At 31.2% G+C, this 17,379-nt stretch overlaps 1 pseudogene; it reads left to right on the top strand.

The window, feature by feature from the left end:
• The first annotated feature begins 8,735 nt into the window (after positions 1 to 8,735).
• On the top strand, positions 8,736 to 15,664 carry LOC118061749 (tobamovirus multiplication protein 1-like; annotated as a pseudogene).
• The last annotated feature ends 1,715 nt before the right edge of the window (positions 15,665 to 17,379 follow it).

Genomic DNA, 17,379 nt, shown 5'->3' with positions numbered 1-17,379 from the left:
TTGATGCCAGAGATTTTCCATGGCCACAGCTGATCCTTCTTCATCATAACCTTCTTCAACGACCATGTCTTCTTCGCCATTACGAGAATAGAAAATACAATACTCTTGCCCTTCTCTCTCTCTCTCTCTTGGTTTTGATGCGCCACATGTTTGTCTCTTTCCTGTTGTGTTTATATAATGTGGTTGCTTTGGTCTGTTGTGTTCGAGAGGCAAAAAAAAGAAAAAGAAAAAGAAAAGCACAACGAAAAAGGCAGGATTCTGCTGGCCGAGGATAGAACGAGGAGGGTAGTCTGGGGAATAAACTGATTATGGTGAAGAATCTTCTAGTGGGAAAGGGTGTTTTTGGTATTTCCAGCTAGCCAAAGACAGTAGTATCCTATACTTCATACGCGGTTTTGTCTAACAAGGAATCGAAAAGATTTAATGTATCTGGAAAAATAATAGAATTCACACCTCCTTCTAGTTAGGACCTCAACTTTGATACCTCTTTTTTTTATAAAAAATAAATCGTAATATTCATCTCTCTTTTACCGAAAGTTGGTGGCTATTGGGATTTTAATTCAACATGCTTGTCATAAAGAGGAAGAGACAGACGTTGACATCCATGGAAATGCTGGACTCCAATTAGTCTCTAACGGTATAGCTACCTAATAAAAGCCTCTTTTAAATTTCGGTTGCAATTTAAAGGAATTTTTTATTTTTTTAAAATCAACACATTAAAACAATTTAAAAATATAAAAATATTAATTTTTAATAAAAAAAAATTAAATTTTTTTAAAAATACGTGTTGTTTCACATTTCCATGTTGTACCTCAGAGTTCAATTGAATCATGCCCGTTGGTGTTTGGACGTTTTCAAGCTGTGGACTGGTTTCCATCATTTGGTCAAAGCCCTTCAACGGCTAGTGCTCAAAAGAAGAGAAGAAAAATATAGATGCTGGTACAATTACAAAGCTAGTTTTATTTTTATTTTTTATTTTTTTTTTTTATTTTTTATTTTTTTAAAAAAAAGAAGAATAAAGAGTCGGTGCCGAGGTGGTTTGGGCTTTTAACAAGTGGAGATACTAAAGTAGCGGAGTTTTCTTTTTTTTTTTTCCCTGCCAGCTCACCGGCTACCCAGAATGAGATGGATGAAGCTTTCAACAAAATTAAGCTAAGGGCACACTTGCTTTTGAAGTTGTTGAAAAAACAACCGGAAAGGAATATATCCAAGGAGTTAGTTTTAGACTACTTTAGAGCACAGCTACGCGACACGCGAGAGAATCGTGGGCAAGCTATGTAGCTTTGTTGATACTAGTTTGATCCCTGCACTACGTATCACGGGAGAAATTATTATTTTTTTAGTGAAAGTATTTTTTTAACTAGAATTATTATTAAAAACAAATATCTTATTACTGTCAATGCAAGTTAAAAAATATCAAAATAACATGTTCATATTTTATATGTGATTGAAAACAAACAAAATAATAAATATAATTAAATCATGTCAAGAATATATTAAAATTTTGAGAAATAAAAAATAAATTCAAACAAATATTCTGAGAAATTTATTATTGCTATTAATTGTTTGCATATTATATACATAATAATAATTGGAAAAAGAACTATAATCATTCCAATGAAAACCTATAATATTATTTATGAATCATGTCAAAATTAAAAGGTAGATGAATTATCATTATAAAAAACTTTTTTTAGATTAAAAAAAGAAGAAGCAAGAATGGGTCAAGCCAAACAATTAGCCCAAATAAAAAAGGGATAGACGTGTTTGATGCTAGGCCTAAACATCTAGCCTTCTTAAAAAAAAAAAAAAAAAAAAACAAGCAACATGTCATCAATTATTATTATTTTTTTAGAAAATATATAGACAAGACATTGTATGCTATCCTGTATCTCAACCAGGTAATTGGAAAATCGAGTTGGTGTGTTTTTATGTTCAAGATTTTATTTTTTAAAATATTCCATAAAACACCTAATAAACATGTATAAATTAATCTCTCAACTCAAAAATGATAAAAACAGGAATACAAAATTAAATAGAATTTTTTTTTTCTCTCTCTCTAGTCTAATCTAATTTTTTCAAAGGAGATGAAGGTCGAAAACCACCATAATCAAACTCTTTTTTTTTTAATGGAATCTTTTGACACCAAGTTTGACCATTTCAAAGTCCCTCTGAATTTCAATGAGGTATCTCATATTAATGATAAAACACACATAGTCACTCACATCATCGTCTATGATTGAAATAAACTATTTTGTTCTTTAATCACACTCATTCATATCTGGTACTTACTATGTCATTTTCGACCAACTAGTTTTGTTAATTCATACAAATACTCATTTTATCATATATATATATATATATATTCACTCTATAATCAAATTTAATATCCTAGTCTTTTTGTCAACAATTTCCGGTGTCTAGCATTTTCTCACACATGATAAACATCAATCCAATCTATCTATTTCATAAATATTTAACATATTCATCCTCCTTAATCACATTAGCAAACATTTATATATTATAACTTAATTCAATCATGTTTTGAAAATTGATTTAACATTTAAAACACATGCTTGCATTCTTTCAGTCATAACAACTCACATTCATAGATATTCATAATTGTCATCACGACCCACACATGCACACATTTTTTTTTTATGTTCATGTATATTCTTATCAATTAAAATATTAGACCTTCAATCAATAGCAATTCTAAGCAACGATTTGAAATTGATTAGTCCTAGCCTGTTTTGTTTACCTGACTCTATATATTTTTTTAGTGTTGTAATCATAAATAGAGTTATGGAACTCGGTTTTAAGTTTAGTTTATTTGTATGGAAAGCTAAAACACAAAACTAAAACTTTAATGCAGGAAAAAAAACCTAGTTTTGCCATCCATACACTCAAAATAACTTATTATTGTAGCATATGCAATTTGTTCAACAAGATTCAGTTTGACCTTCCTTTTGTTTTCTATCCATATCTAGAGTATTATTACTCTAAATTAAGCAAAGTTAGTTTTGTTTAACAATTAATATCCCTAGCTTCAACTTTTATAGAAAAAAAAACATATTTCAAATTCCTTCATTTATTAATTTTAATTTCAACTAAGAGTTGGGTGATAAAACTATCTAGATTTTTAGTTTGTATGTTTGATTCATAACTAAATACTTTTCATGCATTTCTTCACCATTCAAGACAATCATTTTCATTCAATACATATTTTAGCATCATTTACACAAGTCTTTCAATAACCAACTTAATTACACAACACAAATCATTCATTCATAACTAAACACCACACTATTTCTAACTAAGAGTCGTTAGATTTGTTTTGTTGATAACTTTGATGTATCTTTCTTAAGAGCGTGACATCACAATGACTCTTCTCGGGCAAGTGCAGGAGGTATTTGGTTGGATAAGAAGTTTCCACCTAGTATTATAATTGCTAATAACTCTAATTGGTCTTTAGATATTCTAGAAAAAAGACTGGTTGTATAAAAAAAAGGTATTAGCACCTTTAATATGTCCTATCTAAAGTAGCCTGTATTGTTTTTCTTTGTTTTTTTATTGCTATGGTCTGATGATATTTAAGCTTCTATTAGTGTACCCATGATAAGATTGCCATAATGAATGAACCTTGATCTTCTAAGGTTAAAAACTTGGTTTAAAAGATGTCTAAAGGAAACAAGTCTAATTATTGTTGAGGCTTCTTTTAGGATAAATTTTGAATTTTTAGCTAATACGTCATTCCAAATAATATTTCAAATAAAACTCCTAATAGTTTTTATCCTTATATTAGAAGTGAATGAGTTGTATTACTTCTAATAATATTTTGGATATTAACCCTTATATAGTTTTTTTATCCTTATATTAAAAAATGAATAATAATAAATCATTATCCTTACTAATATTTTGGATATTAATTCTTTTGTAAATTCTTTTATCCTTATATTAAAAGTGAACACCATATTTCTTTTCAAAAATAAGTTTTTAATATTTTTCAAATATAGGTCAAAATATTTTGGAATTTTACAAACTGGTTGTAAAATCCGTGCAATATTTTTTGTATTTTTAAACATCCAATAATATTTTTTGAAATGTTTTTCTTAATTTTTAAGGCATGCTCCAATATTTTTTTAGGATTTTCAGCCATATGTAAAAAAAAATTATTATTTTTTATATTTTTCTTTATATTTTTTTTAAGGCTTTGATTGACAAAAAACCATTTTATTTAAATAAAATTACCAAAATAGGCTTAAGAGTATGTTTACTAAACACACCCTTAAGTCAAAAAGTCATTTATAAAAAAAGATTGAAAACCAAACAAGGCCTTACCCAATTGACTTGAATTTCACCCTAGTTGAGTTCACCTAAAATCTTTGGTCCGATCATTAACCAAACTAAAAGGCACTGGTTTGACCCGAAAAACAAACTAAAACCAAGATCATAACTTAAAACAAATCATACTTGCAATAAAAACATAAAAACACAATTGTTTTTACCACAACGGATCAAATGCAAAAAACTCAAGAATACAAAGAACATTCATAGCAAACCCAATCATATGACTCTAAAATCGGACCAGATACAATGAAATCAAAAGCACATGCATGTTGGAAATCAATCATTAAACAATAAACAAACATCAACGATTATCAACTAATAATCACGATTTGATCAAAATAGGTTTCAATATAAAAAAAAAATCATATGATTAAAACTAAAAAATAGTTATTTATTCAAACTAACCCTAAATTATTGATTAATCAAGTTTCACAAAGTTATTGGTGTAAATAATGGGACCAAAACGAGTCCAAGTCATGAAGCCAAGACAATGAAGAACACAAACCCAAAAAACTCAACTACTGCCTATCCCTATAAAATGCACTTTTGACCTTTAAACCCATCTCTTTTAATCCTAACAAATCACATTATCAATACCAAGAATATTTGAATTAAAAAAGCTAATAAAAAAAGCAAATCATCATAATCATGCATGAGATTCCACTTTCTAAAACTACCAAATTAAAATAGCAAGAATATTCAATTATTTAGAGCTTAAAATTGACATTTTAACATCTAATAGGCCTCGAACAAACTAGAAGGTAAGAACATGTATAGCCAACATAGGAAAACATCACATACTTTACTGCCAAATTTGGCAGATTTCAAAACCATTTTATTTCATCAAAATCAATCTAACAAACATCATCTAACTACTCAGGAATATCAACAACAAACTTAAAGAAAGTGTGTGTTATGAACATCATTTACTAGACTAAATGAAAGTTTCATACCTTCCAAGCTTAGAGTAGTTATTGCGCTTCTTCCTTTAAAAATTCAATCTTTTGTTCAATCTTAACTTATTCTTTTAGCTCTTAGATCCCAAGAAATAAACTTAATTACTAATGAACTCAAAGAATAAGTTTTTTTCCTTCTTTTTTTTTTCCTTTTCTTTCTTTGGTTTTTCAAAGGGTATTTATTGAATTTTACTAGGGTTTTTTTAATCAAGGTTTGATCATGATTGATTAATGCTTCACCCTTTGGTCCAAATGAGAGGATTTTGGTATATTTTAACAGTTGAAAGCTCTATTTGAACATAATTTTAGGTTTTGCAATAAACTTGGTTTATGAGATTTTGTTGGTTTTGCTAAACTTGGAGATCAATGAACTATTTTTAGCCTTTGATATTGAGAGAAACATGTTCAACCCTTGATAAGAATTCATTGAGATTGCTTGAAGTGTGAACATATGAAAAAAAAAAAGTGGTTTTATAAAATAGGTATCAAAAAAGTGATTGACTAAGTTGACCACTTTCGAGGCTTTGCCGAAGCAACTTCGACATAAACATCATTGAGACTACTTAAAGATGGTAGAAAAGGTGCACACCTTTTGTTTTGATCCAACATTGCTTGATTTGGAGGTTTATAGCTTCACGTTTAATTGTTTAAAGATGCCACTTAATCAATTCAAAATTGCTTAAAGAAAAAGATGAAGTTAGTAGACGACATGTTGTCTACCCCCCATTCCAAACGGTGCATTTTGAACATGAAATAGACGCCATGTCATCTAGCTTAGCCACCGAGAAATTAGGGCTTTTAATTTGAGATTTGATCAAAATTCAATTTAGTCCCTAAACTATCAAATCTTCTTGATTATATCCATAATTACCATTTAACTTCTAATTTTATGCAATTTTGCCTTTGTCAAACCCAATTGTCATCCCTAAAGTACATCGGCTTTTTCAATTCAATCATTGGTTATTAATTTGTGCAGTTTGACCCCTAATTGATTAATAAACTTTATTTTTTTTTCAATTTGACCCCTGATTAAACCAATATCAATACCTAATGTCTCGTGCCTCTTACAAATTGGTCTTTAGATTTGAATTTCTTCAATCAAGTTTCTAATTGCTGATCAAACTTCAATCTCTATGCAATTAAACTGCTGATTTTACCAAATTAACTTTTTAAAAATTCATTTTAACCCTCAGACTTTAATTTCTTCTGGTAAAAGCCTAAATTGAACTCAAAAATATTTTTTTCTTGCAATTAAGCCCTCAATAAATTCAATTAAACCCTAAAAAAATTTCAATTGAGTGCTTAAACATCAAGTTTTGAATTTTCTTTTTGAAATTCAATTTTCTCTTATTCCGTTAGTTTTTCCAACCTTGCATATTTTGATTATTCCCAACCAGTCTTTAACAATTTTCTAAGCGTTCTTCGTGTTCTCTCCACTTATATATTTTTTTTCCATCTTTTTCAATTTTTTTGTATTTTATTTTTTTGATTTTTTGGGTTGTTTTTTTCTCCTTTATGAATTTTTTGTATATTTATGTGGAGGTTCTAAAATGGATTACAACAAACTTTTTGATGGAATAAATAGTATTGTTATCCGAGTTTTCAGTATACTTTAGGAGTCTTTGATTTTTCTCTTTCTCTTGTTTTTTATATGCAACTCATTTTATATTTTTAAAAAATGTTGTGATTTTAAAATAATAACAAGCAAAAATATCATATTTTACAATTATGATATGTACAAATTATACTATTTTGTTTTTTTAAAACTATATTATTTCATCTATGTTTTAAAAAAAGTTGCTAACAACCAAAAAAAAATAAAAAAAATCCCATATGAAGATGGTAAAGGGAAGGAAAAATGTTTGGCTTATACGGGAAGGACCACGGATAATAATAAAAGCAATGTACACATGGATATGTTAGGTTTTTACTGTGATTGGTTTCTTGATTCTTGTAATTAGAATACGTTAGTCGTCGACATCACAACAGGGACCAACACACACACACATGTGTGACCACCATATATTTTGATAAACTTTTAAAACGTGTTTTTTTTTTAAATATATTTTTTATTTTTTATTTATTTTAAATTAGTATTTTTTTGATTTTTTAAATTTATTTTAATGCTTTGATGTTAAAAATAATTTTTAAAAATAAAAAAATATATAATTTTGATATATATTATTTTTAAATTTTTTTTAAAAACAATAACAATTATATTTTCAAACACATTTTAAAAACAGTAAAAAAAACCACTATAAATTTTGGACCAACAGCAAACACACAAACACACGAAAGACCAATATAAATTTTGATAAACGTTTAGGACAGTGAAAAGTCACATGCAAAAGAGAAAAACGTATCCTGTGGTCCAACAAAATACTATCCTGAGACTTGAGGTCTTGGCCTAGCGGTTGAAGGAATTTGTTCCTTTCTTTTACATTTTGGGTTCAAACCTTTACCGTGCACGTCTGTGACCATTAAAAATTTATTAGCCTAGTGGAAAAATTTATTTTTCAAACTAATACAATTAAAAAAATAATTCTCACATTAATATATAAATAATGATTGTACATGTAATATATGCATAATATATAAGTCGCACTAATATTACATGTGCAAGCACTTGGTTGCACATATACTAAATGCGCAACCACTGGTCATGCTAATACTATATGCATGATTTATTGGTGGCGCAAGGCGCATTTAATATTAGTGTGATCTTTTGGTTAATTAGTTCTGCAGTTCCTTTCCTTTTCTTTTCTTCTTTCCCTAGTTCTTTCTTTCTATCTTCCACTGCTTCTCCATCCTCCTTCGCCGCTCTCAACTCAGGCAACCTCATTTACCACAGTTCATGATGCTACTGATGATATTGTGTTCGATGCTTTCAATACTTGATTCTCATTGAGTTGTTCTTCACTTGACGAGGTTAAGGAGACTTAGTATTTGAACAGTACAATAAAAAAGGATGATAGTGTTTATTATGCACGATGATGACATGCCCGTGATTATGAGGGTGCAAGTCCATCAACATGCTAATTTGTTAGCTATTTAACTATGTAATTTAATTAAAATGTTATTGAATTGATATTTGTTACTATAATGAATTATTTTGGTATTGCCATTCATTTTTATAATTATAAATTTTACCTACAATGAAAATTAGTGGATTATGTTTGTTATTGGATATTGTTGATGTGATTTTGTGAAATATTTGCTTGATATATTATTGCTGTTTTTATGACTATGTTGTTGGGCAAGAAGCTAAAATAACTGAAATTAAGGAAAAATAAGATTTTAATAGGTTGCTTGTTTACTACATGCACGACTGGAGGGAGCACATATAGTAACAGTTCAACCTCTAAATTGCACATATACTTCAAGATAAGGCCGGCCAAACCTCTCTGAGCAAATTTACAGGCAGCCAGGAAGGAAACAGAGAAGCCATTTTAAGGTTGTAGCTAAGGTAGCATAGGTAAGCAGCTACAAGAGGACGCCAAAGGGCCAAAACAGGAGAGGAGCGAATCAACACATTGAACAGATCCTGTGTCCCTGTCTTTCCGTACACTTCATATCATCGTATTTTTAGGTACTCTTTAGCGTATAAATATAAATTATAAAAACCACACATGGAAAAAATGTAATTATAATAATAAATAACGCAACCCCGTTTTTCCCTTTCTCTTTCCCTTTCTCTTTAAGCTTTTCCTCGCCCAGGCTGCTCCTCCTGCTGCGAGATTCTTTTCAGTGGGCTACAAATAAAATAAGAAAAGCCAATGAATCTAAAATCAAGCTGCTATCCCTTGGACCTGCTTATTGCTAACATAGCTCTTGCTTGCATCGATGGTGCTCTTGCCTCTGTTGCATTCTCTCAGGTTTTGTCTTGCTTTTCTTCTTCTTTCTTGTGTATACCCCTTTACTTTGTATCATTCTTGATGGCATTGGAATTCACAATCTGGGATTGGTAGATAACTGGAATTAGTAATGATGAGTTATTGATTCTGTTTGATTGAATGTACTTAGAATTGGGTTTGGGTTGAATTAGTGAAAAGGGGAGATTTTATGTTGTGTTGGAATTTGAGGGATAGATAAAAAAAATACTTAGAATATTACTAGTGCTTGGTATCGGAATTTATATTTTCTTTCAAGCTTCCCAATTGTGATTCTTGCATGTTATATTCTGGGCAAATAGATACCAGTCAAAAGGAGATGTTAGAGTGGAGCTTTGTTCACTAAGGTTTGAAATATGAGCGTGCATTTAAATGCTGGAAATCGTTGTTGAATATATGCTCTGGATTGCTAGAAATTTGTCTATGAACTGTCTGACCTCTACGTCCTCAGCATGTTTATAACAAATTTGTATTAAATTCCTTTGCATGTTAATATTGTTGATTTCCGCCCCTTTTTTTATTTGATTTTTCTGACATTTTCTAGCTATGTACCAGCTTATTAGGATTTTTCTGCGAAATCAACAATCTGGATGGACACGACAAAAAGTAAGCCCTATCTCCTTGCATTAGGCGAAATCCATTCCTGTGAGGCGCCCCTAAAAATCTTGCATATCATTTTGTTCTCCCTTTTCGGGATTTTTCACCCTCATGCCATGGCACCCATCAGAGGATTTTCTGCTACAGGAAGTTTCAATCCATTGTTGTTATGAAACCGAATGCAAATCATGTTATTTTGTTAGAATCTAGTTTGACTTGTTAAGGATATTCATTTGGTGGCGGGGGTGTTAATTGCAGGTACTCCATCTGATGGTTGGATCTTGCAACTTGGGTAAGTCTAGGGCATTAGGGTTCATATAGTGTTAAGTGCAATGACTCTTCTGAACTCATGTTTGGCAAATCATGGTCATTTTAGCAATGAATTAATTCATGGAATAATAGGATTTATAAAAAAGTAATATGTCTCAAGCCCCTGCATCTATTGTCAATCATTTCACAAGCCAGATGATTTCTGGAGAGAATAGCATGCTTTGAAAAATTTTACCATACTGTGCAAAGGCTTGATAGGACTTGCATTTCCAATTTTTTTTTTTTTTTTCATGAGTTTCTGAATTTACATCTAGCTTTTATTTGATCAAAATGATGTTTTAGTGCAAGGTTTGGGCACACTACCCTCTCTTTGTGCACATTCATATGGATATTGCAACTAGATACGATTCTAAGTATGCTGATCATGATAAATTGGAAAGACACATCCGTTCAAGGAAATTTGCAATGTCTAGGCATTTGGTTTATTGCATGATTACCATGTTGATTTTTTAAATCTTCCAATTAGCTAATTAACTGATTGGTTTCCTTGATATCTTAAAATTTATTTGTTATTTTTTAGCACTTGATCCCATCTAAACTCTTTCAAGCTTTCTGATTTTTCATTTTAAAAACCACTCTTGAGGACTTCTCAGCTGCTCTATATAGTCAGCAAAAAGCTGTAACCCTGTTCCCGTTGTCTTGATACTGAAAAATTTGGAAGCATTAAGGTATTGTGAAATAGTGCCCAAAACTATTCCGCAGAAGTAATTAATCTTCAGGATTTTGATTTCTATTCGGCAGGTTACTTCATCTACTTTACATCCACCATCATTGCTACTTGTAATAGGTGGCTTTGCTGGTCTTATGCGTGTGGTTTTATCCTAATGGGTAGGCTTTCCTCTAGATTACTTTTATACAGGTTTTTATTATTTCTGTCTACTTGAGTGGTCTAAGCGAACTTGTGAAATTTCTTGCAGCTTTTCCCAATATTCTGTTTTTTGCAGTGTTTCTACTTCTTCTGTCTTTCTGGTAAGTTTATCAGGACCTTTTAAAGCTTCGTTCTATTTTCTGGTTCAGATTATACATTGTCACTTGCTTTATATGTAAGATAATGTATTTGGTCTTCTTGGTTCTCACATGGAGATCAGCGATGACTTTTTCTTTGTCCAACTTGAAGAGAAGATCATACAAGTAGAACATAGTGAGGGATGGATTTACAGCAGAAAGAAATACTATGATGTGGCTGTAATTAATTTCTGGAGCCTTGAAGAGGCAATACTCATGTAGCAGGAAGATTTTTTTTTTTGTCCTATGTGGTGTACAAATTTTGCAAGGCCAATGAATACTTCTTCAAATGGTGTTTGATGGGTAGATTTGGTGGATAAAGGTCCTGTCTATTATGTTTTCTAGGGATGTGTAAGAGCGTTAAGAGCGACAAATTAGAGATTAATCAGATAAGGAGAATACATAAAAAACAGAAATTGTAGACTGGGTCAGTTGCAATACGTCATTGCTGCCTGAACATCTTTAAACTTCCTTATGTGATTGGTTATTATGTTATGTAAAAAGAAGATGCTCCAGTAGCATGGAATGTAATGGCACAAAAACTTGATTTAGTTCACATATAGAACCAACTTCACCAAATTGAAGCATAGGTTTACCATGTTCCTGTTTTGGTTCCTTGAGCTGATTCCTATTAATTTATATCAACTAATCAACATGGTTATTTATTTTTTATCTTGTAGTTCTGGAATTAATCTTGGGAAACTTTGGGCTTTAGATGTCTTTAATTATAGATACTTCATAGTAGGCCAGCATGTTAATATTGCTGGAAGAAATTTGAAGTTGACACGGTACTTTGCACATCATGAATTTGATTAATAAAACTAGTGTACAAATGAATGTGAAGGTCATCTTCTTGGCATTTAAGGCCCTCAGCTACATATATCTTTTTCATGGGTAATGATTTATAGGGTCGACCTTTGCCATCAGGCAAATGAAGAAGATGATGATGATGAAGAAAATAGCTCTCAACAGCCTTTGTTGGAAAGTTCAAAGAATAAACCTGGTTCGACGAACACAGATAGTTATCGGAGATGCTGCTCATTCCGTGGCATTCAAGTTGGCAGTCATCAGAAATTTGTTATCGCAGTATGAGAAGTAGTTTTTTTGATTCTGTGATTTTTATTTTCATACTTCTTCTATTGATTTTGGACTATCATGACTCTCTGTTTGTTGCTCTCTCTCTGATTATGATTTTTTTTAATGTAGGTTGTGGTGTTGATCTTTTTTTAATGCTGTCATTTGCTGTAGTAATCTGGATTGGAGCGGGAAATAATCCAATTGATTCTTCAGTAGTTGCTCGGGTATTAAATTCATCTCCTCCTGCTTATAATGATACATCATATGAAAATAGCAGAACCTTTTCTTTTTAAGGATTTAATTGTTAGTTCTTTAAATCTTCTGGAAGCTGTGAATGAATTGTGTATCGTTTCTGTGAATGACAGAAAAGCTGAGGTAAAATATATATGACACACACATTTTATCTTCAGTACTACAAAATCATTGTTAATTACCTGAATATACTGGGCAGGTATATGTAGATCTTTTTGCTACTGCAGTCCTTATACTGGGAGGGGCTTTGGGTTGCTATGGTAAGTAACTGCAATATTTTTCTGTGTCAGTTATATTTATTTGGAACTGACTATGGCATATTAAAATATGTTACGATTTGAGAAATATCTACCATAAGGAAATGTGACGTTTTCAGATATACTTCTGCTCAGCTAAATATTCTATTGATAAGTTGTCTACCAATAGATGTTGGAAGAGTAAATTTTAATCATAAAATAAGGTTACTGGTTGGTTCCTTGGCCAATGCATGGTTGTAATTCTTTGTTTTTTTATTATTTTCAGCCACTTTCGAGCTTATCTTTTCTGTTGTATGAATTATCATGTCCATTTTTATGCTGATTTTGTGTTATATCTTATGTATGAATCCTATGGTATTACTTTGGTTGATCCACTTTTTATCTTGCTTTCTCTCCTACTTTGCCATATGATTGGATGGAAGGTAGATTTGTCCATCTATTCTCTTTTTGAATAGAGGATAACAAAAACATATAGTTAAAGAAAGGAAGTTCCAGAAAATGCTTGTTGTGGCTATTATAATTCACGTGGGTACAGAAGGATCTAAGTTAATGAATAGCTCTATAGATGCTAAGTGAAGAAGAATTATGGTTGTATCCATAATCAGTGTTGATTCATCATGTATTTGTTTCCAGCCATCAGCCATGTGACTTTCCATTTCCATCTCTCATCAGTTAGTACAGTGTTTATGATCATGCATGTATTTCAAACTATAACTTATGTGTCTATTTAACCGTCTATGTTTCTTTCCTGGTATGCTAGCATGAATGGTTTCATGCGTTCTTACCTGTGTAAGTCCTTTCTTTGGACTATATTTCACTGGTTGTTTTTTCAGGTCTTATCCTATTTCTTAAATTGAGGAAAGTAAGGTCTGAGACAGCTTCTTCTGAGATGCGGAAGGTATTCTCTTTGTGTTTGCCTTTCGTTATAGGTTTTGTTTATGATATCCAACTATATTCTTATTCTTTCGAGGGTTATAATTTATAAAACATATTGGCACTTTCTTTCTGTGCAAAATGGAATAACTTGATTGTGGTAAGATTTTGTAAAATTTTCCATGATATGCAGGTTGCTGGCCTAGCAGTTGTCTCTGTTGTATGTTTTACGTCAAGTGCTGCGGTAGCTCTTCTTACAGATATACCTGTAAGTGGCTGATGGCTGCTGGGGTTATCAGTTCCTCCCTTTGACATGTACAATTTTTAATCTCATTTCCTTTGGCAGCTTCTATATCATTGGAGTATGAAGAATATAAATCAAGTGAAAACACTAGTTCTTCTAGTTTTTTACTATGTTATAGGTACTCCCTCGACCTTGTTTATGTATGTTTTTCAGCATACCCAAAGATTGGTTGTTTGATACAGTGAACTTAGACATGCTGTGAGCACTAAGTATGTGTGCTTGATCATCTAGGTCCATGTTTTCAAATGCCGGACTTAGTAGCAATAACTTGTGGCACCAAGGTTCAGATTAACCGAAATCCTAAAGGTGCTATTATGCCTTTGCTATGAAACTGGAAGTATAAGAGCTGTATCTATGTTACGAATCCATCACCAATGGAAGAAGTTTGACAGTTGGAGAAGGGGACAGGGCATTGTGATATTCAAATGTATCACCATGCTATTTCACTATCGGGTTTGGGGATGATATCAATTTTATACATCCATGCCAAATGTTGAGACTTAAAGATTTTACTCAACTAGCCAGATTAGATTTTTTAAGAGATACTTCCCTTAATAACAGAAAGTGACCTGTGGTTTAATAGGTTTTAATCGATAAAATAATTGTCATTCACTGTTTCCTTAGTCCTTGGATTTTAAGTGACGGGTCTTAATTTTTGCTATTTTGGAGGCAAAATTATTTTTTATTCAGCTGATAGGCATATGTTTTTTAAATTTGTCAGCGGCATGTCTATTATTGCTATAAGCTTGTTTTTGTCAGGTTCATCAGTGCCCTCAGCCTTTGTATTATGGGTCATGAGAGAATTGCCAGCCCCAGTTACAAATATGCAAGCACAATCAAGATCAGTAACTTTCATCAGTTATGGGGCCGAAGAAACACTAAATCCTCGGCACTGGGTTGCTGCAACAACTTCAAAGAATCAGGTTTTTATTTATTTATATATATATATATAAACTAATTATTTCCTCAAGCTCGTGTAGGTGTTGTTGACGTTAAACAGCATTTCGGAATTGAAAATTTGAAAATTTCTTAAAGTTCAACTAGAAAATCCTTATTATGGCATATTGGACATTGTTTAGGAATCCTAGCGATGACGCCTAGCACTGTTCCTTTAACTGCCTAGAAGTACGTAGATAAAAGGTGCCCAACGCACAAGTCAAGCTACAAATATTGTGAATTATGTTTTAGAGTTAGATGATGATATTGTAAAGCATATAAATTCCAAGCATGTGTAGCATTTTAAGCTAGAAGTCCACTCTAGATGCTTGTACACCTTAAGAGGGAAGTTTGCCTATCGAACTATTTATGTGGAGGCTTTGAGACGCCAAAACTCAGAATTCTATACTGGTTACAATCACAAGAAGGAAGGTTTCTTCTTTGTTACCCTCGTACATAATGGTAATCTTGGTGCTTTTGCAATGAACTTGTGACTGCAGCAGCTGCTTTTTCTTGTGATTTTTTACCTTAACATGAAACTGCACCAAAAATACTAAGACTCTCCCTCTCCCTCTCCCTCTCCCTCTCTTTTAATTTCATTGCAGGTGTTAAAAGCAAGTCCAATATAAGCATGATTGCTACACCAGTGCTAAAGAAGGCGGAAAGTGTAGAAAGCTGTATTTGTTACGAGTGGAAGTTCAATTGTGCAATATGAGGAGCCAGCTGCTTCCTTCACTCCTCGCGTTTAAATTACGTACTCCCGATTGGGTATCAATTTTTGACATCAATGATTGTACATAACTGTTATTATAGTAATCGAGACTAATGTTTTCGCAACGAGTAGTTCCACTTTCTTATCGCCTCCATGGAAGAGTCAACCCTAGAAGGCCTCTCTATGAAAAGATTCTTGCTAACATCTCAGAAAGATTCTTCTTCTTTCACCTCAAATGTTTTTCCTTTCTTGTGCTGCTAAGAGGGTCTGAAGGTTTTTTTTTTTATGCCTGCCTTTGCTCTGGTATGCAGCAATCACGACGGTGTTAGGACTTGTTTAATAGGATTTGTTTAAAAATATAATTATGATTGTTTTTTTTAAAGTATTTTTTATTCTAAAATGTATCAAAATAATATATTTTTATTTTTTTAAAATTATTTTTAAAATTAACATCAAAACATTAAAAAAAAAATTTAATTTTTTGGAAACCACTCTTTTAATGCCGGGCAATTTTCTGTGAACACACAAGAGTTGGAAGATGACGTTCACTTCCCATCTGTTTTGCTTAGTTAATTAATCCTCCCCGCATGGCTGTTAAACCATGTACAACCTGGTAGCTCATCGACTAATGTTTATAAAATTATAATGATAGTTATCTTTTGATGTATTTTTTATTTATAAATATATTAAAATAATATTTTTTTAATAAATTATTTTTAACATCAGCATATCAATTAACTAGAAATAAAAAAAATATTAATTTAAAATATAAAAAAAATATATTTTTTGTTAATAATTTTTCTGCCTTCACTTGAACATGAAACTTGAGAAGCTCGACTAGTTTCACTGGACATGAAGATATATACATTTGAATGCTCCATTCTTCCCGTTCATTCATGTAGAGTGAAATTTAATTGTCATGAATGAGTTTTCGCATGAAATAGTGGCAAAGAAATATTAAATAAATATCTCAATATTCTTAGTTTAATTTACTATCAAGCATTTTTTATGAGTTTAAGAAATTAAAGGTTACAGTTTTAAGTGAAAAAGGCTACATACGAAGAAGGAGCACAGTTTTCAAGCAAGCTAGATCAATGATTAATGAATAATTTAATGAGGGCAAAAGGCAACTAAATCCAAGAAAAGGGCTTCCTTCACTGATAAATGTGCAAAAAGATTCATCAGCACGCTTATAGCTAATGGAATCTTGGTAAGACTATAAATAAAATATTTTAAGATATTTAAAAGATATATATTTTTTTTATAACTTTTTATGCATATATAAAGTGGTGTTTTAAATAATTTTTATTTTGTACTTTAAACTTTTTATTAAATGTGGAGAATCTTAAATTAACAAATATATCTTCTTTTATTTCCACATGTTTATATTAAATAAGTCTGACTATAATCCAAAGAGATCTAGGGGTAAACTTATAGGTCGTTCTTACATGAGTGAAAGATAGGTCATTATTGACATATTTAAAAAAATAATTATAATTATTTTTTATTTGAAAATATATTAAAATAATATTAATTTAAAATAAAAAAATAAAAAAATTTAAATTTTTTTAAAAGTGTTTTTTTAATTGTAAAAACAAAAAGTTCATTATTAAATTTAAATTTTCTTAAATATATAGAATAAAAATAAATATCCAACACATCAAGGACCACAATTAATTTCTTGATTTTGTTCATCTCCGAATTCCAAAATGCTCCCGACGTCCGAAAAGCGAATGCAAAAAAGAAGAAGGACTCAACCCACGAAAGAAACAGAAAATCCAAATAACTTCTCCCAGTGCAGTGCAAACACGTGTGCTAAGATAGCGTGGAAGCAGGTACT

This window comes from Populus alba, chromosome 5 (assembly GCF_005239225.2).
Source record: "Populus alba chromosome 5, ASM523922v2, whole genome shotgun sequence".
Classification (NCBI taxonomy): Eukaryota; Viridiplantae; Streptophyta; class Magnoliopsida; order Malpighiales; family Salicaceae; genus Populus; species Populus alba.
Note: the sequence above shows the minus strand (reverse complement) of the source record. Positions and strands in the feature narration are given on the sequence as shown.